General features: G+C 40.2%; 1 long non-coding RNA gene across 3 annotated transcripts in view; it reads left to right on the top strand.

Moving 5' to 3' along the window:
- Window positions 1–19,524: 19,524 nt before the first annotated feature.
- Window positions 19,525–27,808, top strand: part of LOC136009261 (uncharacterized) — a 71,121-nt gene continuing 62,837 nt past the window's right edge. For 2 of the 3 annotated variants that reach the window (XR_010610446.1, XR_010610445.1), the window contains exons 1-3: window positions 19,525–19,566; window positions 22,224–22,334; window positions 24,057–24,134. This is a non-coding gene — a long non-coding RNA (uncharacterized LOC136009261). Of the gene's footprint in view, window positions 19,567–22,223; window positions 22,335–24,056; window positions 24,135–27,028; window positions 27,104–27,808 lie in introns of all 3 variants that reach the window. The other variant, XR_010610444.1, reaches the window with a different exon arrangement.

The raw sequence follows: 27,808 nt of genomic DNA, 5'->3' as shown, positions 1-27,808 counted from the left end.
AAAAACAGAGTAGGGACAACTTAGGCCCCCTGAGGAAGCTCTTGGGAGAACTGGCTACACAGGATCTGGAGAAGGCTGAGGTTCTGAATGACTTCTTTGCCTCAGTCTTCACTGCCAAAGGCTCTGAGTGCACCACCCAAGTCTTGGAAGGCAGATGCAGGAACTGTGCGAATGAAGACCTTGGGCCCACTGTAGGAAAGGATCTGGTTCGAGATCATCTTAAAAACCTGAACGTGCAGAAGTCCATGGGACCTGATGAAATCCATCCGCGGGTCCTGAAGGAGCTGGCGAGTGAAGTTGCTAAGCCACTGGCCATCACATTTGAAAAATCATGGCAGTCAGGTGAAGTTCCCGACGACTGGAAAAAGGGAAATATAACCCCATTTTCAAGAAGGGGAAAATGGAAGACCTAGGGAATTACAGACCAGTCAGTCTCACCTCTGTGCCTGGCAAAATCTTGGAGCACATTCTCCTGGAAGGCATGTTAAGGCACATGAAAAACAACAAGGTGCTTGGTGACAGCCAGCATGGCTTCATGTCGTGGTTTAAACCTGCCTGACCAATTTGGTGGCCTTCTATGATGGGGCTACAGAACTGATGGACAGGGGTAGAGCAGTTGATATCATCTACCTGGACTTGTGCAAGGAGTTCTACACTGTCCCACATGACATCCTTGTCTCTAAATTAGAGAGATATCAATTTGATGGATGGACCACTCAGTGGATAACAAACTGGCTGGATGGCCGCACACAGAGTTGTGGTCAATGGCTCAATGTCTGGCTGGAGACCAGTAACGAGTGGTGTCCCTCAGGGATCAGTGTTCGAACTGGTCTTGTTCAACATCTTTGTCGGTGACATGGACAGTGGGATTGAGTGCGCCCTCAGCAAGTTTGCCATGGCACGGGGGTTGGAACTAGATGATCTTAAGGTCCTTTTCAACCCTAACTATTCTATGATTCTATCTCATATCTCATGTGCCCTATTGCATGTTGGATTTGAGGTTTCTGGCCAAATGTTTCTCTCCTACAATGAACTATTGTATTTTATCAGAAAGTGAAACCATCAGGTATTAAAAGAGAGGGAGCCTGGTGGGACAGTCTGTTTAATACAGGAAAATGCACATAGCTGCTGGGAAATATAACCATTGGGCTATATGTTGAAGGTTTTTTGAAAGATGTTATCTCCTGTAAGGAAAACAATGCTCTGTTTGAGAAAAAAATATGCAGACGGTGTGGATAGTTTGCAGGGCAAAAGGCTGCTCCTGCATCTCTGACAACTCTAGTTTTCTTTGGGAGACAGTAAAATGTGTATAGTACTGCACAACAGCTGTCAACTTTTGTCCATTTTGAAGAGCATACTGAGATGAGAGTAAGCTGTCTGATTTTTCCATTTTTTTTCTTTTTTGTTTAAAAGTCATTCTGTACCACATGCTATGGACAGCAGAAAATGACAAGGTATCTTCTTTAGATCTCTACTTTGCTGTGCTGAAGAGATGCATATGCCTAGTCTAAGAGAAATGTCAGATGGGTCACGCTATTACATGGGATCCTTTGGTGGGTTGATGTTGGCCAGCAGCTCAATACTCACCCAACCTCTTCCTCACCCCTCTCTCTCCTCTGTGATGGGGAGAAAAAAGAAAGAAGATGAAAAGTTAATGACAGCTTAATAAGGAAAGCAAAAACTGAGTGCGAAAGCAAAGGAAAAGGGAATTTATTTACTGCTTCCCAACAGCAGGCAGGTGTTGAGTCTTCTCTTCCTGGGAAGCAGAGCCTTAGCACAAGTAACAGTTGCTTGAGAAGGCAAGTGCCATAATTATGAACAGCTCATGTCCTTCTCCTTTTCCCTAAATTTTTATTGCTGAACCTGATATTATACAATAGGGATCATTTCTTTGGTCAGCTGACATCAGCTCTCCTGGCTATATGCCCTCCCAAGTCTTGCCCACCCGCAGTTTACTTGCTTTGTGGGGATGAAAGAAAGACTTGATGCTGTGTAAGCACTGTTTAGCAACCAAAACATTGGTGCATCATCAACACTTTTAGCCACAGATGCAAAAGCATGGAACAACATGGGCCACTTTGGAGGAAGTTAACTCCATCCTAGCCAGACCCAGTACAAATCCCAAGAAGAATACTGGTCTTGTGGCTACACAGCTCTTTTCAGTGTTTGTATCTGTGTTTTAGTTGTTCGATATCATACCTTTTTGCTGTGGGTGGAGGGGCCTTGTGTGCTAAAAATCTAAGCTAGCAGTTGCATGTACAAAACACATTTGCAGGAAGCTGTAAATGTGATGAAATGACAGAGACAAAAAAACCAAACCCCACAAAATCAAAACAACCTTCTGCAGACTTGCCCTTTAAATAAACAATTGGGAAATGCCAGATACTGAAACACTCTTAATTTCTTTAGAGATTATCATAACTTTTTAATGAAGTGATTTGATATTGTTAAAAAAAATCCAATTAAACTCTTCATCTTGCTATTCCTACCATGCAAAAGGAGAAGGGAGCTTAGTTTTAACTTCAGTTTTCTGTAGCAACACTGCTGGCTTTTCAAATTGCTTGAGATGTGAACATGATGAAAGACAGTTATCCAAAAGGAAGCAAAAGCATTCCAGGAAAGGTAATGCATATGTTTCCACTCCTGTGGGAGGATGGAGGTGCATTCAGACTTAAACACCAGCGATGTCATAATGCTAGCCTCTATAATTAAGTTGTTAGGGTGCTAAATGTAAGGAATTACTGTTTTGACCTCTTTGGATCAACTTGACTACTAGGCTGAGGTTAATCAATTTATCATATTGTGCCAAAACCCAGCAGAAACGGTCATCTTTTGTCCAAGAGGCAGGTTTAGGTAAAACATCAGAGGATTTCAAACGCTATTTTCTTTCAATTCTTCTAATATTTCAATGAAAGTATAGCCTATATTTTGGCTTTTGTCTACGGTTTTTGAAAATCAAATACATTTCAATAAAATCTGAGACCTACACATGTTATGGGGGTAAAGGCTGGCTGATGCTTAAGGAGCCAATGTGGGACTGAAGAACCTCAGGTTTTTTTCTTTGCTCTGCCACAACCTTCAGTTGAGCTTTGTCACACAATTTAATTTTCGTGTGTCCCTGTGCTCCATCTGTAGTTGGGATGACAGCTTTTTGTTGCCTCACAGTCATCACTACCTGTATGTTTTATGGGATGCTGACTAGCAAATCCCACTTGTTCCCTGAAATTGCCACATTCCGTGTAGATGTCTAAGCACTGGAAAGATTTGAAGACCGTAATTGCCTGTGTGACAAAATGGGATCCTTCTTTTAGAGCAATTTTAATTTGATAATTAGCCTTCTTTTTATTGCATGATTTACAATTTGCAGCAATAACAATGTGTATTCTCAGGCCATTATTTTTGATGGGAGCATAAATGGGGATATAATTTTTATCTCATAATGAAATGATGACAGATATACATAAACATATAGTAACACATTAAAAATTCCCACAGAATTGTAAGTCAAGCATCATCTAGAAGAGGCCAGGAGACTGAGCTACCATGTTATTACAGGCAGACCTGGTAATGACACAGACAATTAAGGCTGACTAACTTTTTCATTATGTGACTTTTGTTGCAATTGCTGATAACATTGCCAAAGTCTAAACCACTTGGGCTTGGATTTTCCATGCCAGCTATTTGGCAGATTAGATTGTTGTTATTTTTGAGGAGCTCTTGGTGAAAAATGGTTCAACCATTTCTAAGAATGACGTAAGGAGGAAAATATACTGTTTTTTTACTGAGTCGTTTGCTATTGAGCAAAGGCTGAATCTTAACTTGGGAAGCTGGACTGATCTGAGATGTATTAAAAAGATGTAGTGTTGCAAAGTTCAGTGTTGAGAATTTACAGCATGTTTGAGTAAGGGCTGTCAGTGTAGTGCTAGAGCAGGACCATGGTGTTCATTCAGAAATAATTTCTAAGCACGTGATTGCATGCCCACTCTTCTAGTGGGTTTCCATCACATTTAGAGCAGAGATGGACCATAGCACAAGATGTTTAGAGGTCCATGCAATTGAATACTGCATTGGAGTAGTCAGTATGTCAGTAAGAGTTAAGCTTTAAACATTGACAGCTTTACGAAAATATGGGAAAAAATAGATTATGGGCAGGGAATGCAAAATTAGAGGGCAACTTTGAGATATACCAGTGTCTCAGCTCTGGTCTATATGATAGGGATAAGGCAGCTATTCCTTTCTCAAAGGAAAGATGTTTCATGATAATGAATTTGTTTGTTGCTTGGGGTTTCCCCTCTCCTTGCTCTGAAAGCACTTAGATACTCTAATGACAAATATGACAGAGAAGCCTGTGAACCCATTTATGAATGCTGGTTTTAGCACTGTTGTAAGAGGTTGTGTTTTAAGTGCTTTGTGTTAAAGAGGCAGAGGTCCTGGGGAAAATCATCTGTCATCATGTCATTGCAGAATGAATACACACAAGGAAGGCTTGCATGAATTTGCACAAACAACCATAAGCCTGATGCTCTCAATCCTATTAATTTTTGCACCCTGATTTTTTTTTTTTATTTTTTTAATGCATTTTGTCATTCATGGTAGGGGGTTATGTGTAGTTTTCAACATAAAGCTGTACATTAATAAAAATAAAATAAAACCTAAAATGTTCTCTTCAAGTTTAGAATTATTAAAATATTATTAATAAAGCCTCAAATGTGGCTTTTCAGACTGCAAGTAATCCAACTATGGTTAAACTCCACTTTCTATTGCACTTGATGGGGATGAGGAGGTGGGGAAAGACTTTCAGGGTGTCTCTACTGGTTCCAGATATTTCATATAGCAGCTTTGTGTTACATTATAACATGGATTAAATGTATGCTTAGTTATAATGCGCTCACTGGTGGATTCCCATTTGTGCAAGATATGATGAAAAGGGAGAATTATAAGTGAAAGTAAAGCAATATTGGCTGATATGGTAGGTAGTTAAGACAGTTTGGTAGCATCACTGTTGTCAATGTTTTGACCACTTTTACAAATGGGTGAAGAGCAGAGGGCAGCTAAGGAAAAATACAGTGAAGTAGCCATTGCAGACATTAGAGAGAACCCCTTAGAAAAACATGGCAATGTGAGAAAGCCAAAAATTATTGCTTTGAAAACTTACCAACCGCAAAGATGGAATCAGGTCTCCTGGACTAACGTCAGGCAAAGTCCCTCTGCATGCTGCATGAAGGTGGTGAGAAATCTGTGATGAAGTTTTCATAGCCTCCTAGTAGCTTGCTCTATGAAAAAGAAAGGGTCTGTGGGAGAAACAGCTTTTTTCTATTTCCTTTTGGAGTTAGCTGAGCTTGACTGTAGCAGGCTAAATCCTTCTGCTGGAATGAAACCTGTAATGGTGGCACTACTTTTTGGGAGCAATGATATGACAGACTTTGAACACTCTTGGTTTTGAGGCATTTTGCTACTGAACTGTGTTCCAAGAGAAATGAGGAAATGCTTGTGAAAAGGTGCGAGGCAGAAAAAAAGAGAAAATATGTGAAAAATGGAACAGGTATTAGTCATTGTGAGGAATCAACATAAAAAAGATAATAGGAGGAAAAGCAGTGTGCCAGACAGATCTTCAAAGAATACCATGCATTGTAGAAGATTAGCTTCTAGAGGTAAGTGAAGTAGATCATCTCATTTTATTTACTTTGATGTCTTTCATTCATGTAGAAAAATGTTGATTTTTCTCTTCCCCTTTTAATTGACCCACCTCTGCAAAAAATACAGGATTGAGTTACAAAAATAAGGTCTATTGTAGTCAAATAAGTTTTGTAGACACAAACATTGCTCAGAAGCTTACAAAATCTGGAACTGTGAAAGATTCATACATTCTAAGTCAAGGCTTTTGCAGTATCTCTTTTGTCTTCTGAATACAAACTGCATATCCTCTGTGCAGTTTTACTGTAATTATCCTGGAGACAAAAGACTAACTTTGGTCACTGTCTCAAGTGATGACAAACATTTCTTTTAAGCAATCACCTGCACTGTCTGCTCTGCAATAGTTGCAAGTAGTATAGTTTTAATGAGCATTAGCTTCAGCAGTCAGCCCTGAGCATGGGTTACTTGGAACCTCAGATCTTTTTCAGTAGCCCCAGCTGTTCTTTTATTGTTCCTCTATTTTAGGTGGCTTGAGTGAATGAGGCTTATGTCATTGATTATTAGGCGCCCAGCAGTGATCAATATCAAAGTGATTTAGTTTCCCCTATATTTCAGAGGTCAGCAGCTTTTTATGCGTCCAGGGGGATTGATACTGCACCTAGTAGCTCATGATTTGTATATTAAATTGAGTTGTCCCTGTTCTTGTTCCACAGAATTCAGTGGCCAATTTCTATTGGACTTTTGTACACTCAGATGCTCACATGAAAAAGTTTGTGTTTGGTTTGCTTTTGTGTCCCATATACTGGCTAGAGCAAAGAAAGCATGAGAGCTGCTGCAGGTGACTTCTCATACCACGCTTATGGAGTGTGAGAAGTTGCTTATGGAGTTGCTTCTCAGAATTACCAGAGGTACCAAAACTCTAAGTTTCAGCCAAGTGTGTGTGTGCTTAGGAGTTCAAAGGAGGAAATGGAGGACATGTAGGAAATGTTTCATAAGCTGTCTCAAAAATTTTGAGGCTGAAATAGGTGCTAAAGGAGTGAGGGAGGTTTAATTCAAACTTGGACTCATTTTTCATCAGAATTTTAAATGCCATTTAATCAAGTGTAATGTTATTAACCCCCCCCCCCCCCCCCGAAAATGTCATCTGGTCATGACAGTTGTAATCAGGTTATTATACTGCATAAGAATTCACTAGAGTACTTATAGTTAAAAAGAAAGTTCGAGAGCTGGGATCACGGCTAAGTAGAAAGATGGAAGGAGGCACCTTATGTGAAGATGAAGAGAGAAAAGACAGGGAAATTACAAATTTGTCCATCCACAGTGATGATCTCATACTTTAATAATACATGTAATGTGTCTTTGTTTTTCTCCTTAGATATGTCATCGCTAGCAATAGGGTGAATGTGGTATCAGTCAGCAGGATTGGAAGAGCTGCCATACTTTGTGCCAACGCATCTTTGCATATAGCTTATTTGGTAGGAACATGGAGAATGAGACATTCTGGATCTAATTCACCCCAACTATAAATCTGGTTGACGTTAAGTGATTTACAGCATGGGTGTGCTTGATTCAGTATAGCTACTGGAAGGAAATTATTTGTTTATTTTAGGCTGTTATTTTTTAAGTGCTACAGAAATGTGACAACCTGATCCTGGCAGGGGAAGGGAAAGCATGGATCTCTACTCACATAAGTCAAGTGCCTGATCTGGTTTTAGTGGGTAATAACTTGGATTTAATCCTTAGTAGCCTAGGTTTGTTCATTGGTTTGCTGAGAGGAAAGTTGTTGTTTTGTTTTTCTTTTTTTCTCCAAAGGAAATGCCGTCTGTTTTCCTTCTGTAACCTGCTCTCCTGCATCTTCAAGCAGTTCTGTAATTTCAACCATCTGTTGTTCTGCCACTGCATCAACAGACAAAGGGAGGAAGTGACTTCAGATTTTCAGCTATATGTAATTTTTTATTAGTATGCCTGTGTAAGCGGCTATTAAAAGCAAGAAAGAACGCGTGAATGTAGAAAGGTGCTAATCCAGTTTAACTATGTCATGAAAAGAGATGAGTTTTCCCCCCAGCCACAAGACTACCTAGAAGTTATATTTATTTTTAGAGGGAAGGAAGTGTAAGTTGCTCATGTTTGGCTTCCAAAAACATTAATATCCGATATCCAAAGAATTGGTCTAAAGATGTTAATTTCTACCCACAAAGGTGTTAGGAACTTGCACAACAGAAACTTCAACTGATGTTAGAATATTTCAGATACACTATTTAGTATCCAAGATTATTTGGTTATTATTACCGCAGTATATATTCTCCTTTTATGATTTCCATGTACACATAAGGTACACACTTAGAATCTCATGCTGCCAGGAGGGGAAAATAAATGGAATCAAACAGGTGCATGAGCTCTATGGGTAGTCAGGGTGTGCAGTAGTGCCTTTTGATTTCTTTGGCTGTAAGCTCTCCTAGTATTTGGTTAGTGCACAGCTCGAGTAACCAAGACACTTGTTTCATCCCTTAAGTCCCATCTGAAGCTGCTAGCTTTTAATTTGTACCTAATGTTTGAAAATGCGTTCATCCACCTAGTTGGCTCACTGGAGTAATTAATTGATTGGCTATTGTCTTTTATGTACAGCAGTGGTGACTGTTCGCAAAATCAGTGTTAAATAGAGTAAGACCTCTTTATCTTATTCAGACTTCTAGCTGGAAATGCAGCAGTCCTCCTTCATGCTGCGTGCTCACTCTTCCCATTGACTCTAATGTAGGTTACAGGTAGATAGTTTGGGGGATTAGTATTAGGAAGCAAATTTAGTAGTTTGGAGTGATGTGTAAAAACTAGATTTTATTGTGTTTATTTGAGAAAGTCAACAGGTGTTCGTGCCTGGCCCATAGACCAGCCTGCTGTTTGTCATCTCGGTTCTTCAGAGGAAATACAAGTTAAACAATTTCAACGGGGATTACTGTTAGTGTTCCCTATTAGACTTGTGAATTCACTGGCTTTGCTTATAGAACTAGTGGAAGAGGGGTGAGGGGCAGGAAGGGCAGAAGACCATATTATTTCAAGGTACCTCACAAAAATTTTTGGAGTTTGCTAAACCATATTACCTCACTAAATCTTTGGAGGTGAAGTAAGGTGAACCTCAGAGACCAATTACTTGCATACACAATTAAGGTAAAGTGTTTGCATCCAAAAATAAAGGGTGTCATCTGTGGTGACTAGCACAATATACCAATATGCATGCAGAGTCAGTTTTGGACATGAGCAACCAGAATAGCCACTGAAGGCCTCAAAGCCTGGGACATCCCTTCAGGCTGAGTTAAGAAATTATAAGTCATCTAATGTGGGAATGAAAAAAAGGGTAGCTTAGTCTCTGCCTAGAGCCCCAGCAGGTAAATGGTTCTGTATAAATGTCTAGATCAATTAAATTGCTTAACAGTAACTATTGTGGCATTGCTGCTTTTGTTAGACTAGAGTCAGTTGTTACAATAATGAGCATCGCATACAGTTTTAAGTCCTGACATTGTAAATTACCTCTGGTAGCACCCTCAGGCTTGATCCAAAGTGGGGCTTTGATGCTGCAACATTGAGTGTTATATTGCCGAGCTTTTATGTGGCTGGTCCAAGGTAAGCAGACATCTCTGTCAAGTGTCTTGGCCCCATACAAGTATGTGGGAAGAGCAAGGCACATCAGGATCAGGTAGTCAGCTTTCTATTAGGAAATGCTGAGGATACTGTGGGATCTTTACCAGCACGTAGCTACCTGTTACACCCTTTATTCCAAAAACAGAGCTTGTCTCTTCTCTGAAATATGGCAGAAGTGTAGGTGGAGGTGGCCTTTTGAACAGGAGCCTAGTGATTAAAGTACTCCCCCAGGTTGTGGGAAAACTTGCTCAGTTATTGCTTTTGCCTGAGGGAACTCAAACTCACCTCCCAGAGAGTTTCCTAAATAATGTGTCTATCTGCCCTCTGCAGTGCAGATACTGACCCCGTTGTGGAATTAAAGAGAACTAAAGGTGAACTAGGCTGGAAACCAAGGGTAAGACAGTGCTTTCAAGAAGCACAGTGACTTCCCTCTTCAAGGGCCATTTCATTCAAAACATCTTTGCCATGCATAAGGTAGGAACCTGTCTTCAGGATTTCCTTCTTCATGTAATAGGAAAGTGAGGGCTTTCAGTTCTGGCCAGTGAAACAATTTGAGTGAGAGAAAAGAAGAACAGGGTATACTTCAGTGACTGGGGGGTAGATGAATAATATGCATTTGTACTCTCTGTGGCTGCCTGTAGCATAGTGGTGGCAGAGTGGCCTGACAAATGAAGAATGATATGGCACTCGAGAGAAAACAGTAGCTGCTACTGCATGTTACATGGTACCAAGTGTGTAGGGGTGCTCTGCAGACTCCTGGCAGATCAAAACAATGAGAAGAGCAGAAAAAATGACGAATCTTTGGATTTTGCCTTGCTTAAGTGGGAGTTACTTGGTGGTGTCGAGGCTGGGGTGCTTTGTGGCACATGCATACATACAGCTTCAGCTGTCCTAACAACTTGAGGTTCATACATGGAGGCATGTGTAGAATAAAGGTATCAACTGAACTGGTGTTATGGATCCACAGCCTTGAATTTGGTGGAATTTAGGTATTTTGGTATTTTTTAGATCTATATTCTTGTCCTGCATCAGATCATTATAATTACTTCTAGGACTGTGTAAACAAAATGATTATGCCATGAGTAAATTTGTACCATAATATTTGGGCCACACAAAGTGGTGTAAACTAACATTTGCTTATGACACATTTCTACACACACTGGAGTCCTCATAGCAGCAAGTGTTGACAGAAGTAAATGTGAACACAGCAAGGGTTACTAGATGGTCTTGTCTTTGGGTGATTTTAGCATGATTATGCTTGTGATTCAGTTGGTTCAGTAACTTTCAACTCAGTCCACTGAAAACTGTACGCACTGGTGCCATGAATTCAGCATTCTGTTCTAGTCACCTGGCTGTGTTAAGGCACTGCCACTTCTTTCAAAGCAGTATCTGAAAGCAGCCAAAGTGAAGGCAATGGCATCTTAAAAGAGGATTGGCTAGCCAGTGAATTTAGTGTTGAAGCATACTATAGATAAAACCAAACAGCAAAGAATATTTCATACCTTTGGCCCTGTCCATATGCCATTATATGATAACATGTCATCAGGTATTTCCTAGTACGGTGGGATATTGGAAAGAAGAAAGATTTAGATCGTATTCCAAATACCAGTGCTGTCTGGGAGAAATATTTCTTCATTTTCATCAACTAGAAATTTGCAGTGGTTTTATCAGGTGAAGCCTTTAAAGGGCCTTTAAAACACAGCTGGCTGAACAATCGTTTACAAGAAGAGCTGAGCAAAAGTAAGGGTATGTTCTCTTCATAAAAATTTACATTTAGTCCAAACTGGGGCAAAATAATAAATAGTCATGAATTCTCAAGGAACAAAAGGTCCAAAATTTTGAACAAAATTTTTGAACAAAAGTTAAAAATTTTATATTGCTGGTAGAAAAATATTTTTTTTTTGATTCTGAAATGGTACCAGGAACTTGTAGCACATTCATCTGTCTGAGATCTAACTGACCAAATATCAGATCTTATGATGTAGACATCCTCATCTGAGTATGTTTCTCTAGGATCCATTTTAGTCATTGTAGAGAAAGAGACATTTCTAGAATGACATTCATTTCATGCTAAAGCAAACTGTTAAATAGGTCAGATGAATCAACATGCTGGAAGTGTAGTTGTCTGAAGTTGTCTGAGATTAATTCTACCTCCTATGTATTCAGTCTTGTCCCATAGTCAGGGAGAAGTACCTCTGCTGTGGTGTAGCTGCTGTTATGCCTCCAATAGATCATTTAGGGGGAGCGACTATGTTTCCCTATTCAAAGTGTTATCTGACCAAAATTCCAGATCAGTTGCAGCTGAGATAGTGAACCATAAGGTCATCTTCTCTCAGCAAAACACTCCTAAATCCGGTCTACCCCTGTCCCCTTCTCCCCAGCTTGCTATACTAGCTGTCAGGCTATACACCATTAATGAAGGTCCTGTTTAAACTGTGCTGTTGGCATTACCTGCTGGGTCACACCATTTTTCCTGTGGTCTTGATGCTCGTTATTTATTTATTTTTATTTTTCAGGATAAGAATGAATAGTGAATGGGACAGCTTTGGCAGAAGTTCTCTGAGAAACTGTCATTCATGCTAGAATTCATGAAACCTTTTTACAAATACTCAGCAATTGTCCAAAGACTCATGAAGGGGAAAAAAATTAAGAGTAATGTGATCTCACAAATCGTTGATGAGCTGTAGTCAGCATTCTGGACTTGATTTGATTTTTGACCCACACTACCTTGCATCTGATGTGTTAAAGGCTCAAACTCCCTCTTTCTAGTGATTCTTATGATTTTGAATCAGCAAACAGCTGCCAGAAGCACGTGTGTGTGTTTTCAGGAGTCTTTGATGACTATAATCAACAACTATATTTGAAATATAGTGTAACTTCATCAACAAATAGCCTGCTAGTTCTGTTAGCTCCTTTAAACCGAAAAGTTGCTTTCAAAGGTTGGATCTTCTTTCGTACAATACTATGTGTGAGCTTATAGGTAGCCAGGTGTGAATTCACGCTGAACAGTAACAGGCTTGATTATGCTTAACAGCCTTGGAATGGTAGCTTTCAATTCACTTGAATTAAGACTTTAGATTAAAAAAAAAGTCTTTAAACTACCTGTACACTGATATTATACAGGCAATTGCAGCAATACTTGTTGCCCACGCTACAGGACATATGTACCAGGAATGCATATCGTACATGTCCTGTAAAATTTAACAGCGAAGAGACTACCACCTCCTGGCATTGTAGACAGATAGACAAAAAGCATCCAGTCTGGGTGGCTGATGTTAACCAGGGCTATATGTAGAGCCTAGACTGTTCTTGATGCAGTGGCATTATTATTAATGTTAATAAAACACGAATGCATTTTTATAGGATGCTTGTATGCAAAAGCCTTTGGACATTTAAAAAATACAACAAAACATACAGTTATTTTCCATTAAAAACTGCAACATATCCCAGTGAAATTGGAAACTGTCAGGAGAGCAAAAAATACCTACTAAACATCTAACAAAGCACAAATGATAGAGCAATCACCCACAATACACTAGATTTCTGTGCATGCCAATGCCTCCTGGCCATACTGACATCAGAGGGAGGTTTTTCACGACATCAATGGGAATAAGATCAAGCTCAAAGTGAACTGTAGGAGAGGTATTGGTGAGGGAATGTGGACAGCTGTGCTTGTGCAGATTGAACTGAAAGATGTATTTCTCGGAGCCAGCTGTAACTGGATTAATGATGTTACTGCCTTTTAGAATTTAAACTTCCTTTTGCTGGATGAGATGGGAGCCCTTTGTGTTGACTTAGGCTGAAGACTGAGATCTGTATTTAAAATGTCTTGTGATGTAAAGGACTTTTGTGCCACCTCTTTATGGTTTTCCTTGATGTTTTGCTCCTTGAATGCATTCTGGCAAACTCTTGTTATCTCAGCCAAAAGGTGACCAAAATAGACTTTGTTTTTTAAGGGAGATATTTTCAAATCGATGGAGTTGATAAAAATGTTGGTTTTCCAGAAGGGCTGGCACACCCTTGGAGGTGTAATGAGGTTTTTTTTTTTTTGTTGGATTGAAAGGTACCTAAACCACTCAAAAAAAAAAAAAAAAGAAAAAGTTTTGCTGCTTTTTAGAAGTCTGAGATTCTGCCTTCGGTTTGTAAATCCTCATTTATGTAAACCACAGTCTTTTGTGGTGAAACTGCTCTAATAGTTTTCAGTTTTGTAATATACTTTCTCTCCCAGTTGTTATGAGTAAGAATATGGTCTAAATTACCATATTATCAGAAAACACCCCCACAAAGAGCTTTAATTTCCAGCAATCATAAACTGCATAGTTTTTCCTGTTTTAGCAGACAGTATATTCACAACATTGCATATACTGAATCAGATCAAAGCAAAAAAACCCCAACATTGCTGGTATGAAATGAAGCAGATATCACAAAGCTTGCATTTTCTCAATTCAGGAAGGGAGAATAAAGATTCCAAATGAATTGGAGAATAAAAGCACAATCATTAAGAAGGTGGCCTTTGGTGTGGTCACCTCTGTTGAGATTCAGTCTAACAGAACGTTGTTGTCTCTACTTGTTCTGTAATGGCCCCACCCTATTCGTTTGTGTAGAAGAATGGATCAAAGTGAGCTTGAAGATAGACAAAGTTTATAAAAACAGAAAACTCATTTTCTCATACATTCTTTGGTGCCTGAGGCAGAGGTATTGATTGTAAGGCAACCGAAACAAGCTAAGCTATTCTTGCCTTCTGTATGTTTGAACACACTTGTAATTGTGCAACAGGCAGTGAAACAACCCAGAGTGACGCACAAAGTGCAGTACAAATGAGAGACAAAAGGAGCTGAATTGTTTAAATAAGGCAAGGCTGTGAAACTGAGATTCAGATGGGATTTCGTTTTGTAGATGCTTCACAAAAAGCAAAAAGAAAGAAAACCATTAACTTGCTGAGTGTTTTTCTTTTCTTAACTGTCGGTTCATATGGCAACTCTATACAGTTTAAATTGGTGTGTGTTGGGTTGCTTTGGTTTTATTTATTTATTCTGTATGTGAAGAGTCACTGCATTTCTCACAGGTCCATTAACTTGTCTATTACAAAACTGGCTTGTGCTTCATTCAAGAGTAGGATGTTAAGGAGAAAATAAAGGGGATCTTTTGTAATAGTGTGACTCTTCTGCTCTGCCTAGGGCCAATGCAAGTCTCTTAGCCATGATTCTGAGGGCTCAAAGAGGAACTTGGTGATTTTAGTGACTCTGAAGAAATAGGTTGTCTGCGCTGGGGAATTGTATTTCCTGTAGGAAGGTGTAATTCAAGGTTGTTTGCAGAATCAGTTGTAGTTAATTTATAGTGCTGATCCATGATGTACGTATTGGCTAATCCTAATTGATTTTTACAGTTTTGCCTCTGTTTGCCTGTACACCATCTTAACTGTAGCAGCATGTATCTACTGCTCATCTCGTGTCCACAGGACTGGTTTGCGGACAGCCTGTCAGACATATTTGACGGTCCGCTAACCTCTTTTATGTGTCCAGGCATGCTCAGGTTTGCATGTTTCAGCTGTGTCAGCACTCTGTGTACTGGTTTACTGCTTGTATGGTCATGAAGCTGGTTTTGAAGAGGGCTTTGAGGTTGCCCTCTGTGGGGTGCATAGTATACTCAGGGTGGACAGATCTGTCCAGAGATGAAAGTGCTTCTCCACAGATATCTTATTATGTTTGAGGGAGTGGAATAAATTCTGCTGGTGTGAGATGCCCCGATACTGGTGTAACTGTATCCTTGCTAGGAATGATCCTCCTCCCTGGGTGGTGTACTTCTGCTGCTGCTGTTTTACTGGTATGGACCAACAGTAAAGCATCTTGCATTGCCGTGGCAGTGTAGAGGAACCTCAGTGGGGAAATAAATGGTATTTACACTCAACTGAAGGCTTCTATTTCATCCTAATGCAGCAGAGAGCAGACAGAGCCTAAGGAGGAGCTAGGCTCCCAACTTGTGCAAAGAAGGGCTCATTACCAAGCCTCTCCAGCTCATTACCAAGCCTCTCCAGCCCCTCCCTGGAATTCACCTGGACATGTGCTTCTTCAGTAAGATAAATGGTGTTCACTTTCTAATGTGCTGACTCTGGGGTAAGGGGGAAAACAGTCAAATCTGATATGTTCCTTTTTATTTTAATTAAGTCATCTGTATTTGAAGGTGGTGACAACTCGGCTTCAGGCTCCTCTTGTTCATCCCATACTCTGGGAAAAGTTCCAGTCTGATTTTAGCTTTGCTCATAACAGAAAGCTTGTATTGGTTTCCTAGCCCTGTAATAAATTGTGAATTCTGTCATCAGCTCTAATGGTATAATGAAATTTCAACAGTTACACAATGTGCAATGTTCTTGTCTTCTAAGGTCCCCAGCTGAATGGCCAGCTACTGCTGGGGAAGGTGAGAGCTCCATACAACAAGGAAACTTTGATTTGGATGAGAGGGGCTTTGCTGTTATTGAGAATTCCCATTATGCCTCAAGGGGCTCTGCCCTTCTTCTGTTTTCTCTAGAAATGTGAGATTTGCCATGTCAGTGCAGATCATTAAGATTTCAAGCCTGGTATCCTGCCTGTAGCTAAATTTAAGGCACTATGCTTCATAGACAGCTGAAGTCCCACTCGTTCCATCCCCCACACTTCCACCTCTGCTGTAGTTAACTTTGCCAGTGCTCTGTCCTGTGCTCTCACCATCTCCCTGGTCACTGAATGTGCAGGGAATGCTGGTTCAAATGTTGCTGGATATAAGAGGAAGAATATGTAATATAGTTGCTTATGACTGTGGACATGAGGATCAGCCCTTCCTAAGCTTTTTTGAGGGATTGCTTTATACCCTTGAATAAAGATCTTGGATTCTTCCTGAAGGTCTCATCTATAGAATGATTCCCTTCTTTCTTAAATCCATCAACAGCATACGTCTTCACATCCATGGTTGTAGTGAGTACACTGACAGACCCTGGCGTAAGTTACCAATTGCATTTTACTTTCTTGTGTTTCCTAGCCATGTCACTATATTAGTCTTATCCTTGAGTGGTTTGATACAACAGGCTGATCAGATTTGCTTCTTGGTCCTTTTGCTAGGGATTGACAGCATTAGGCACTGATCTGTTCTGTCACCTCTTGGTACTGTGAAAGACAACATAAAGTTGGCTAATGAAAATTATTTCTGATGTATGGATGTAGAGATATATTCCATCTCAGGAAATATGGAGAAGATAGTCACATCATTTACACTCTAATGATGTTCAGATGCTGGAGACTGGTAACTTTACCACGTGTTCAAGTGGCTTAATCCTGTGTTGGGAGTCAAGCCACAAAATTGGGTAGCTGCAATGAAAATATAAAGGCTTTCTGTCTTCTTACCCATATTCTTCAGCTAAGAATCAAAACAATTCTTGTGATGACTTTTCTTAAAGTTGTCCTTGCATTTCATTGCTGGCATTTAGTGAAATCCTTTTGGATTTGTGGAAATCATGTAGCCAACGCTGCATTACTGCTCATTAGGAACCACCATCAGGTAATGCGGATCAACAAGGCATCCAAACTGTGGTGCACTAGATGCTTGGAAACATGCTAGGCTTACTTCAGCCTTCAGAACTTCTTTCTGAGGTTATGGGCATGAGGGACAGGATTAAGTCAGGATATGCCATTGTAACAACATTGTCAGGTGTAAGAAATATGTATTGCCATGAAGATTCATGAGCGTAACACAAGTATCTCTGATCCAACAAACTGAACCTCTTATTCCAATAGAGGAGAACCTCTTGTTCCAGTGAAGATGGCCATATGCTTTGATGATCTTTGTGTGCAGCCGCTCTATGCCCTTCTCTGGTGATGTATAAGCTGTATGTAATATAGTAGTGCCTAGAAACACTGAATAGCATTCTGGATCGCATTGTGCTGGATACTGCAAAAAACCATCAGAAGGTAATAAATGAAACTTTAAAGTATCTTTCTGCTGCTGGTTGATAGATTGCTAGAGTTCTGGTTTGTCACCTTCCATTTTTATACTTTCCATAGGAGACATTCTAGTAAGATACAGATTTCTTTTAAAGAAACTTATCTGTGGAGTTTCTGATGGGTGGTGCAGCTCCTGTTGGATCCCGTCAAATTTGTGGGTACAAAGCACCTTCCCCAGTTAAATCCTTGCTGACTGGGTCTCCTGCATTTCTTCCCTTGCCATCTGGAATGTGCTGTGCATTTTTTTCATAACACTTGGCAGGAGGCTGGCAACAAGAAACTTATGTTGGCAGAATCCATGTTTTCTGTGGGGGTGGCTCAGGCAGCACTGCATTAACTTGGAGATTTAAAAATTAAAAGTATTTATAACAATTTTTGTTGATGGTAAGTAACTAACCCTGCCTTTAGGGCAACTGATCAAATTAGCTTTAAGAATAGGAAAATGGGCTTCTCTGAATGGCCCTTTGACTTTGTTTCTGTGAAGGCATCCATTTGTCCATTCCACAATAATTCTTCTTCAGCTTACACGGTGGATGTTTCCTAGGAGTCAAGACTTAATCAAGGTATTTCTTTATTCCGTCTATACACTTTTTAATTCCTTGGTACAGTGAGATAGGGGATAGAGTCATGGGGTAAAAGAAAAAAAGCTTTTAGCTGTCTGCAGGTTTAAAGACTGTCAATAGCTTATTCAAAAGAGGCACTCCTATTAGTGCCTTATTCCTATTAGAATGTTCTATTCCCTCCTATTAAATTGAAGGACTAACATTTATGATCAATGCCATACCTAGCCTGAGACTACAGCCCATAGACAGGTGAGGACATATAGCTCCAAACCAGATATAGCATGCACTATTGCTTGTGCAGGCTGACAGATGAGCACATGGAAGGGAATTGAGGGGTACCGTGATTACAATGGAAAGTGGTTGTAATTGAGGGGATGTAGGGCATACATCTGCAGGAAACTCAGCTTCATCCATTGTGTTGCTCTTAAAACAGCTCATTGACCTTATGCCTATTAGTTCTCTAATTCTCCACCCATTTCTGTGAGGACTTGAAGAACAATAGGGAGAATGTCAACCTAGTGAATCACTGTTGACTATGTCCTCCACATTTTCCTTATTTGGACAGCCATTTTTGCTCAGGTATGCTGAACATCCACAGAGTGGCTATGTACTAAGCCCTCAGACACTCAGACAGGTGTCTCAAGAAACATTTAGGAGACTTACTCCAAGGTTCATGAACTAGATTTTTAAATAAGCCTAAAGAATTTAGATGTGGGATTTGGGACCAAATTCCCTTAGGCTTCCTTACTCTTGAAAGGCAAGATATTCAAACAATCTTGACCAAATTAGGCTAATTAGAGTCCTTCATCTTACCCTGCAGCATATCTATTATACTCGTCTAATGAGTGTACTATTCAACCACGTCAGGGATCTTTGTTAATTTACTGGGAATAAAGAATTAATCATCAGTATTTCTGCTAAGAAGTTTGTGTTTACCATCAACATGCCAAGTAGATGTGCAGATGTTAGCCTGATGTGGAATTATAGTTAGACATAATCTTGCACTTGGCCAGTTCATTAACCCGTGTCTCATAGCTGTTTGGGGCTGCATTTTGGCATGGGGTTAGAGATTTCAAGATCTGCTGATATTTACTGAATGTGGTTGAGATAACACACCAAAGAGAGAGAAGCATAATTCATTCTTCAATTTACTTTTGGCCTTGTAGCTTTGAAGTACCCTTTGTGTACAACTGTTCTCTTGAGTACCATGAAGCTCCATCTCTCACTGATGTATCTGGGACAAAATCCTGTGTCAGGTGATGCAGTCTTGCCAGACAGCTCTACCAGCTGAAGAACTGAGTAAGCTGGGATTCCTTTCTTTACTTTTTGATTTACCTAGCAACCGTAAGAGCCTTAAAGCCTGCAGTTTTCTTAATTTGTCATTTTTATTCGCATATCCGATCCACGGAGCAGAAATACACAGTCAAGTGCCAAATCAGACAAAGCAGTTCTTGTTAGTGTGTGTGCTATACTACACACTTTCAAAAAATAAAAGAAAAGAAAACAATTAAAAACCCTGAAAAAACTCTCCAGTTCTATGGTCCATGTTTGTCTTTGTGTGAGTGTATGAATGAATTACATTGTTGACATTCTACACAGCTCTTTTTCACTGGATTATATCTGAAGGGCTTTTGGGAAGAGAGAGTTCTATTTCGTTATTTGTGTTGTTCCCTTGTTGTTCATCTAGTGCCAGCATCTCGTCCAAATCCAACAAGAGGCTAATAAATGAATCCTGACTGTCCTGCTCCAAGATGGGTGAAAGCCAAGTAAGTCTTTGAATTATTAGTAATGTTTAACAGTGCTTTCAACACCATTTTCAATTGAGAAAGTAAACAGAAGATTTATACGGTGGTTTGTAAGAAATGTTGATGGCTGGTAGTTTGCAACCAAATATATTGATTTCAGTTTGAGGGGAAAAGCTGTGGAATACCTGACCTAACTGCTTATCTGTGAATATGTGCCCAGGAGGGTATTATATGAAATACAGAGATGTTAGATGGATTTTTCTTCCCCCCACCCCCTGTGTTTATTCATCGGTGGCACCTTGATATTGAAGCCGTATTTTGGAACATCATCTAAAAGTAGATAATGCATCAGGTTAATGAAAAGATTGAGGGTGTAAAACCTCTCTGCTGCTTTCAAGTGCCATTTTCCAAGTCATTGTCAGCTGTGCCTTTCATTCTGTCTGGGCTTTAGACCAGCTTCCCCATGTTGGCTTATGTGACATAAATGAAAGGTTCAGATATTTGCCAGCCTTGGGTGGTCAGTCACATCTGTCAGAGGTTTTACACTTGCCTTCCTCAGGATTAATTTACTAATGTCAGTGGGGTTACAGTGCTGTGAGGTAAATGGGTATGATAGCTGATTCAGGCTTGAGGTATCCAGAGCACAGATCTGGTAACAAAAAGCATCGCTTCAGTTTCAGGAATAACTCTTCTCTCCTCATCTCTTTCTTGCCCCATTGACCATTTCTTAATGAGAGATATTTTTTCATGAGAGATCACGCCTGTAAGCCAGTTTGTTTCTGGTGTAACCCCACTGGGTGCAATACAGTTACACCAGGGAGAGACTTGGGGCATTTTTCCTGTATTCAGTCACATGGGCCATGTCAAGGCAGCCTTCCCACGCAGAGTATTTGCACAATGCTTTCCTGGAATTTGAGGGTGAAACACATCTTGCCTGTTGTGCTTCAGGCGTTTCACCCGATGAGACAGAGCCCTGCTAGCTCGATCACATTATCTGGATTAGAACAGCAGTGCCAGTCCTCTGTATCACTATACGTTTGTCTTCATCTTGTACCTGTTGACCATCATCCATGAGAAGGTACTGGTCTGGAAAGAATTTTGCTTGGCCCAGATGATTTCTTTTTTGTTTTCGCATCTGGTATGCCTTCCAAAATGACATTTGGGGATGTGCCAGGAAAACTGATTTGGAGGTGCTTGGAAAGGATTGTAAAGAAAATTCCTAAAGTGCAGCAGCTACTGCTGCTAACTTATGGTGACAATTAGCACTGAGAAACATTGCTGTGATCAGATTTTACATGGTCCGTTAAGCTGAATGGACCTAGGCAGTTTCTCCCCTATGTCCTTTTACTGCCCATTATTGTCACTGGGTTAAACCAGGTTGCTGAAGGACTGCCATGTCCCCTGCTGTTATCCTTACTGTGTGGGATGCTAGCACCGTTTTTCCACTTTTGGTGGAAGTGGAGGGTCTCGTCCCCTTCCATTCAATGAAACTTATCTTGAAAGTTCCTCAGAGTTTTTGCCTGTTTGCAGTTGAGGTCACATGGGAGCAAACCAATTGCTGGTTATCAGTTGCTGAAATCAGGACTGATCTGCAACATAAACAAGGATAAAGGCTCTTCAACCTCCCAAGAAGTGGAGGACTCCCATTTTGTAATAGACTATTTATCCATAGTTTGAAAGCTGTCACTGATTTATAGCATTTTTTTTGTCATTACACCTATCCCAAGCTCTGGGAAGCTGTAGCCTGGGGGATTTCTTTTCCACTCTGTTCTCTCTGTAAGTATTTTAAGTACATCTTCTTTCCAGATAATATTGTAAAGGGAATTTTGTCTTCCTGGTTCCTCCTCAAGTCAAATTCTGCCCTTTGTCCTTTTGCAATCAGATGCTGAAAAAAAAAAAGATCCACACAGAGGCCGCTGGGGAACTGTTCAGTTTGAGGCACAGTTGGGGGAAATTAGTGCTCAGAAAAGAAATACATGGGTCATGAGTCTAGAACATATACAACCCCCTTAATATGCTTCTGTTATCTGAGTTATGTGAAAGTGTGTGAGAGAAACACAATGCAAACTGCTGACACATGGAAATGACAAACGATGAGGTGTTTATTTATCTAAGACTTGATTGATGTATTTACTTGCCTAATCCGTGTGGAAGATGTATTTTGGTGATACATTCATTCAAAGTTTCCCCAGCTGTCTCGCTTGGTCATTATCAAGTGGATTGCTCGTGGTGATCAAAATTTCTCCTCAGCAGTGGGTAAAGTCAGTGAATTTTTTTTTTTTTTGGTATTTGTTTCCCCACTACATTGTAGGTAATGAAAATAGTACAGATTACTGCATTTCATTGTTTTCAGTTGTTCAGGTCTATGGGTCCTATTTGTCTACATAGCCCTCTTCATAATGTGTGTAGCTGATTTTGTCAGAGAACCCCTGTTCCTTACATAAACCATTTCTTCTTGCTAATAGAGTATCATTTTTGCTTATATAATGTATGCAGTCGCACAATTTATACTGGGCTTCATGCTTCACTTCTTAGCATTCTCATCTCTGTTCTTCCCAGTGAAACTATGAGTTTGTTTGTTTTTTGGTTAGTTAGGCTTAAAACTATGGAACTCGTAAGATTCTCTGTTTATACAGACCTATCTTTGGTTTTGATTTTGATTTTGGGAAAAACCACAGCTGTAAGTACCTACTGCAAACTGCAAGAAAGCATAGGAACAGCCCTGCTATCCTGGGATGAGTACCTGCTCTTCAGTCCTCTACTTCTTTGAGGTGCTCCAAAGTCTCCAGGTGGGTCTTTAAATATATCATTCAATATGCTGAGGCTTAAGCAGATTTGCTTGCTGTCATAGCTGGTCAATCTTTAAACAGTGGGAGAATTCCATTAAAAAGTGTTATTTGATAAACTAAAGGTAGCAGGTGAACATATGAGTCTGAGCTGCAGTATAGAGCTCAGAATGACATTGGTAATGAATATTAACAACTTCATTTGGAAAAACCCCACATTTAATTGCACTCATAATCAGTGGGGGAAGAAACAGCCCTACCTAATATTTATGAGTTAAAGACGTGTGCTGGAAAGATTTGTACCACAGCCATGAAAGAAAACACATACAAAAATAAGTAAACAGTAACACTTAGTCATCTTAATAGAGGCTGTATTAGAATGGGTTGTGTACAAGAGGGATGCGTTGCGCTGCTATTTTTTAAGGTCTTAAACCTTGACTTTGCAAGCTGAAAATATATATATATATATTTTTTTAACATAAAGAGTTACAGAAAAAGGTTGGTTTGTATTTTGAGGTAAAAAAGATAAACAAAAATGCCATAATTTGACATTAGAATGAATTAGATACCCCCATGCAGCTAATACAGGACAACTCTGTATCCTGGCATTCGTTACTGGAGCCTGCATGAGTTCTTGTCTCCCAGTAGTGCTAGTGGTGTCCCACATCTTACTTTCTCCACCATGTCTGGCTCATCATACTGGCCTTTGACCAGCTGGCTGCAAGCTCTCTTCTTCCCTTCTGTCTGGTGTAACATATTCCTTCTACCAGCTAATCTGATTCTGATCAGACCTTTTTCTTTACTGGCTTGCAACTCCAGTCTCTTTGTGTGAATGGTCCCAGTGTCCCTTTCTTTCACTTATTTGCTATTTCTGTTCCTCCACTCACTTTGATTTCTTCTATTTCCCCACTCCCCCTGCTCTTTTCTGTGTTCTTGTCAAAAGCCTGCTTCTTCTGTACTTCCTTGGAGTGAGAAAGTGGGCAATTGCTAACATGAGTGATAGAGGGTGCCAAGTCTGATGCAAAGCCTAACGCTGGTCCAGAGGAACCTGGAGACTCAGCTGTGGAGAAAAATCTGGATTTTCTCCCTGTACCTTGGCTGAAAGATAATTTCAGTTGTTCTTTGGGGCAGGGGCATGAACAGTCTGAACACAATAGGGATCCATTGAATTGTGAGATGCTCAGTGAAGTTGCACTAGAGAGATAATTATTCAGGGTGTTCAGCTAGCAGCTTTGCTAAAAATGCAGAAAAGATAGAAGGCAAAATTAATTTTGCAGAGCACAGAAAATCTTCTCTTACTCGACACCTCCACAGTCTATATATGGCTCCCCTTTTAGGATTCAGCGTGGGCTTATTGTACAGCTTAATGACTGAATTACCCAATCACAATGAGCTACTGTGTGCGACAGCTGAGCATGATAAAGCACTCCTAATGTGTCTACAATGCAAGGTATTTTAGTTCTGACATGAGTGTTGCAGGAAGACACGGCACTCTTTCACACCAACACATGGACAGATTTAGGTGGGTGGTAGTGCCATTGATGGAATAAAACTCCTCACAAGTGCTGAAGTTTTTCTCACTGGGTCCTAAATATAATATCTGAAAACCCTAACTTATATTTTTGTTCGGCTTTATAAAAGTGCCAGTTCTTGTTTGTGTTGGAAAATATTTCAAATATATTTTTATGCCCTTAGAAAAATTTGTAATTCTTTGCTTCTTTTTAGGGCCTCTCTGAAGAAAGTAGTTCTGTTCCGCTTACAAGCTAAGAATTGCAAAATTACAGCGTGAGTCAATTCTTCAGAGTAAGTACTAAGGCATCTGCTGAAGTTTGCCATGCAGAGCAGCTCCTCAGATTTTGCTGTTGCAAGATCACTCTTGAGTCCAGAACTATTCAGCTGTTTTACCTCATTTTGTCCCCTTTATGTTTGTAAGGATCCTACTTTTACCAGGTGTTTCCTAATGGAATATTCTCAGAAGAGCGCACATCTGTAGCACAGATCCAGCTTCTTTCAGTATCTCTGGGACACATGAATTTCTGGCATTCCTTTTGCATCTTTCTTTTCCTAGCCTATTATTTCTTCTGGGTCTTGGACATTGGAGTCAGCTGGAGAAATAGCAGGAAAATTTATTATGGAAGTGCAGAATACCGGGGATTGGGACTTCATTCCCCCAGGTGTATAAACCTAGAACCTTTCAGGTTCATGACAGGGCTGGTATAGCTTATGAAAGATTTTCTTCTGTGCTCCTCACTTCAATATTGGTGTGTTAGTAATCTGAAGAAACAGAGAAACAAGACACGGAGGAAGCTCAGGAGCAAAGAACTGACATAGTTTCCTAAATCATGTGCTTTTGACAAACCAGTTGGATTGTTTAGACTGAGGCTTGCAGAAGTGAGAATGGAAAGAACGCTGGGAAGATGAACAGCTACAGATCATTGTCTCCCTGGATGCAATTGCTGCCATCATTCTTGGCTCTAAGAATGACATTTCCATCTCTTCTCTCTTTGTGCATCTGTTTGCCTTCTTTTAAAACCCTCTTCTGCCCAGCCATGAATTTAAGGGCTGTTCTGTGGAAGGAGATTAATATTTTCTTTGGCTTCTGAGCTGTTCAGGTTAGCTCAGGCCTCTGTCTGTTGCTTCTGGTGCTCTTTTGCCCTGTGGTAGCAACACGTAAATACATATATATTTGAAAAGGTCCAATTTCTCTGTTTCACAATTTATAGTGTACTCTGCCACGTGCAAAGGGAATGGTGGTTATTGCTGATCATGGTGTGGCTTGATGGGAAGCAGGGCCTGTGAGCCAAGTCACACAGAATGAAATGTGTGCTGCTTTGTACAAGGGAACCTTCCTGGGCAATGTGAGGCTGAGATTACCACAGGTACATCCTTCAGTAAATTTTATGCTGCATTCATGTTTTCAACACTCTTTACATGTGAGGCAAATAAGTTCCCTCAAGAGGTGGGGAAAAAAAATCCATGCTTACTGATAAAGAAGTACAAAACAGTGTTGGAACAATGATTTCTGTATCTGTTTGGGAGTCCTATCATGCACTGTTGTAACAAGATAGCTGGAAGTTAGTAATTTTGCACTTGATGGAAAAACATATTGTAGAGCTTAATGAAATTTCATCATGCACTTTTAATTGATTTCAGCAAGGGAGACCTTTTCAAAGCAAATATAGCTTTTAATCTAATTAGTGTTTCAGCTAATATACTGAAATTATATTTGTATATCAATATATCAGACAAATATTTGTACGAGATAGGCATTTCAATGACTGCTCGGCTGAAATGAACAAATTAACTTCTTCGATTGTAAGGTCCTTGTTTCCTACAGCTGTACTTTGAAGTTCATTTTCCAGTGCGAATGCTTAAATTAGGCTGCGAAGTCCACAGTTAATCTGGAATAATTGCCTTTTTTTTTTTTTTTCCCAAATGATCTGGGTAGTTGAACAACTGAGAAATACTGCTTGTTGACTCTGTGGTCTGCTTTTTGTAGAGGGCCATGCGAATGGATCTAAGTCTCTGGGTCCACACAGAGTGCGGAGAGAGCCTTTTGGAATGGGACGTTGGTTGGCTTCATACTATTACCCTTTCTGGATAAGATGAAGCTGAGTGCACAGCCTGACGTGCTCTGATACCTTGTTCTTCTGACCATCCAGTATTGCATTTTCTTTGAAGCAACCGAGATGGTGTTAGGTGGTCGATATCATACCTGGATGGGGCCAGGACAAGGCTGTTGCTGAGACCTCAGTGCTCAGAAACATTCCAAGGTTTGCTGCTTGGCTATAATATGTTTTCACCAATCTCAACTGCTACTGAGCAGCTTTCAATGGACATGTATACAAGGAAAAATAATCACGCACAATCGTAGGTCCTCACTTGGCTGTTGTGTTGACCTCTGTGGTGCACACTCTGAGCTTCACTGAGACTGAAATGAGTTTTATTTCCTGCCCATTCAAATCTGTGGCAAAGTTCTCAACTGGGTATATGAGGTCTCAACTGAGCACATGGGTCTGGATGCAAGAGAGGACCTATATATTTTGGAGCTGTCTGCCTTGAACCAGCTTGAGTACAATCCAGACCTTTAGTGTCTGAACCTTTAGAGCTCTGTGTGGTAATTAAGGACAGTTAGACACTTCAGAATGAGATCCAAAACAGCCAGCAGGCTCAAGAAGTACCAGCTACAAGCTAAAAAACAAATTGAAAGCAGGAATGTCTGAAATATTACCACTCTCTTGGGCTATGGCACCAAACACAATACTTCAGTCAAACATCACTCCATGCACCCACCTGATACCCTGAAGAAATAGGTCCAGAGACTTGAAGCCTCTCCTGCTGCTGGGTATACACAGCTTTGGTTCCAAATTGCTGAACAAGATTAATTTCTCTCTCATACAGCTCTTTCAGTCAAAGTTTTCTCACATTTATAGAACACCTTAGTGGCTGGAGCTCATCCAAGATCTGGCAGATCCAAGCCCAGTTTCCCACTTCACTTGAAGAGTTCTTATTATCGTCTCCCATCTCCAAGGGAAGTGTGGGAACATTTTCCACTGCTCCCTCAAAAACCATTCCACTAGTCAGGCAATAATTCAAGGGAGCCATAGAGGGCATGTAGTCAAGTTTGTCTTTGTAGGCTCATGGTTAGGGAACACAGCCAAGGAGGAGGAATCCAGGACTTTTATCCCTGTTTCTAGGACTGTCCATGTATTTTATTGCTTGATGTAAAGTTCAGAGGAGCAAAGGCTGGATCTCAGGTCTTCCCTTCTCAGGTAAGTAAATTCCTTCCAAGTCCCACCTTTGATACCTAAATCCTTTATCAGATCTCTGACAGTTTTGGAACTCAAAGATTTTTCACAAGGCTGTAGATAGATTTTTACCTCTGTCAGGTGTACTTCCTGGAAATAAATGGATTCCATTTTTGGACAGAAAGTTTACATAATTTTTCTACCCAAATTCAACCTCCATTTTGAATCTTCCTTTGAGTTCCATGCGAAGTCATTCTACCTCAGAGGGAACTAACTGTTATGTTGAACTTTAGCGTAGTTATAGCAGTTCTTATGGGTCCTCCATTATGACTCATAGTATCATGTTTGGTCTTTTGTGTCTAGTAAGTAGCTGGCAAATTCTCTCCAGCTATGGCATAAAAAACCTTAAATGCTTTACTTAAGCTGGGTAGAAGTTAAGAACCACAGCTGCTTGTGACTGAGGTTACTGCCGTCACAGAGTACCCTGTTTAAAGAAGAATACCTGATGACAATGTTGGATAAAAATGGGATGAAAGTAGGTAAATAGAAGGGACAAAGAGGAGAATGTGAAGTGAGCATATCTGTACAGGAGCCTAAAAGAAACAATCCATTCTGGGATATCTTTTATTTTTGCATTGTGCCATCTTATTTGTTACTTCTGCTGAGAAAGTTTAGAGACACAGGTTTCAAGAATGATGAAAATACAGGAATTTCTTTGTGTAATCAGAG

The sequence above is a fragment of the Lathamus discolor genome, chromosome 2, assembly GCF_037157495.1.
Source record: "Lathamus discolor isolate bLatDis1 chromosome 2, bLatDis1.hap1, whole genome shotgun sequence".
In the NCBI taxonomy this organism is placed as follows: Eukaryota; Metazoa; Chordata; class Aves; order Psittaciformes; family Psittacidae; genus Lathamus; species Lathamus discolor.
Note: the sequence above shows the minus strand (reverse complement) of the source record. Positions and strands in the feature narration are given on the sequence as shown.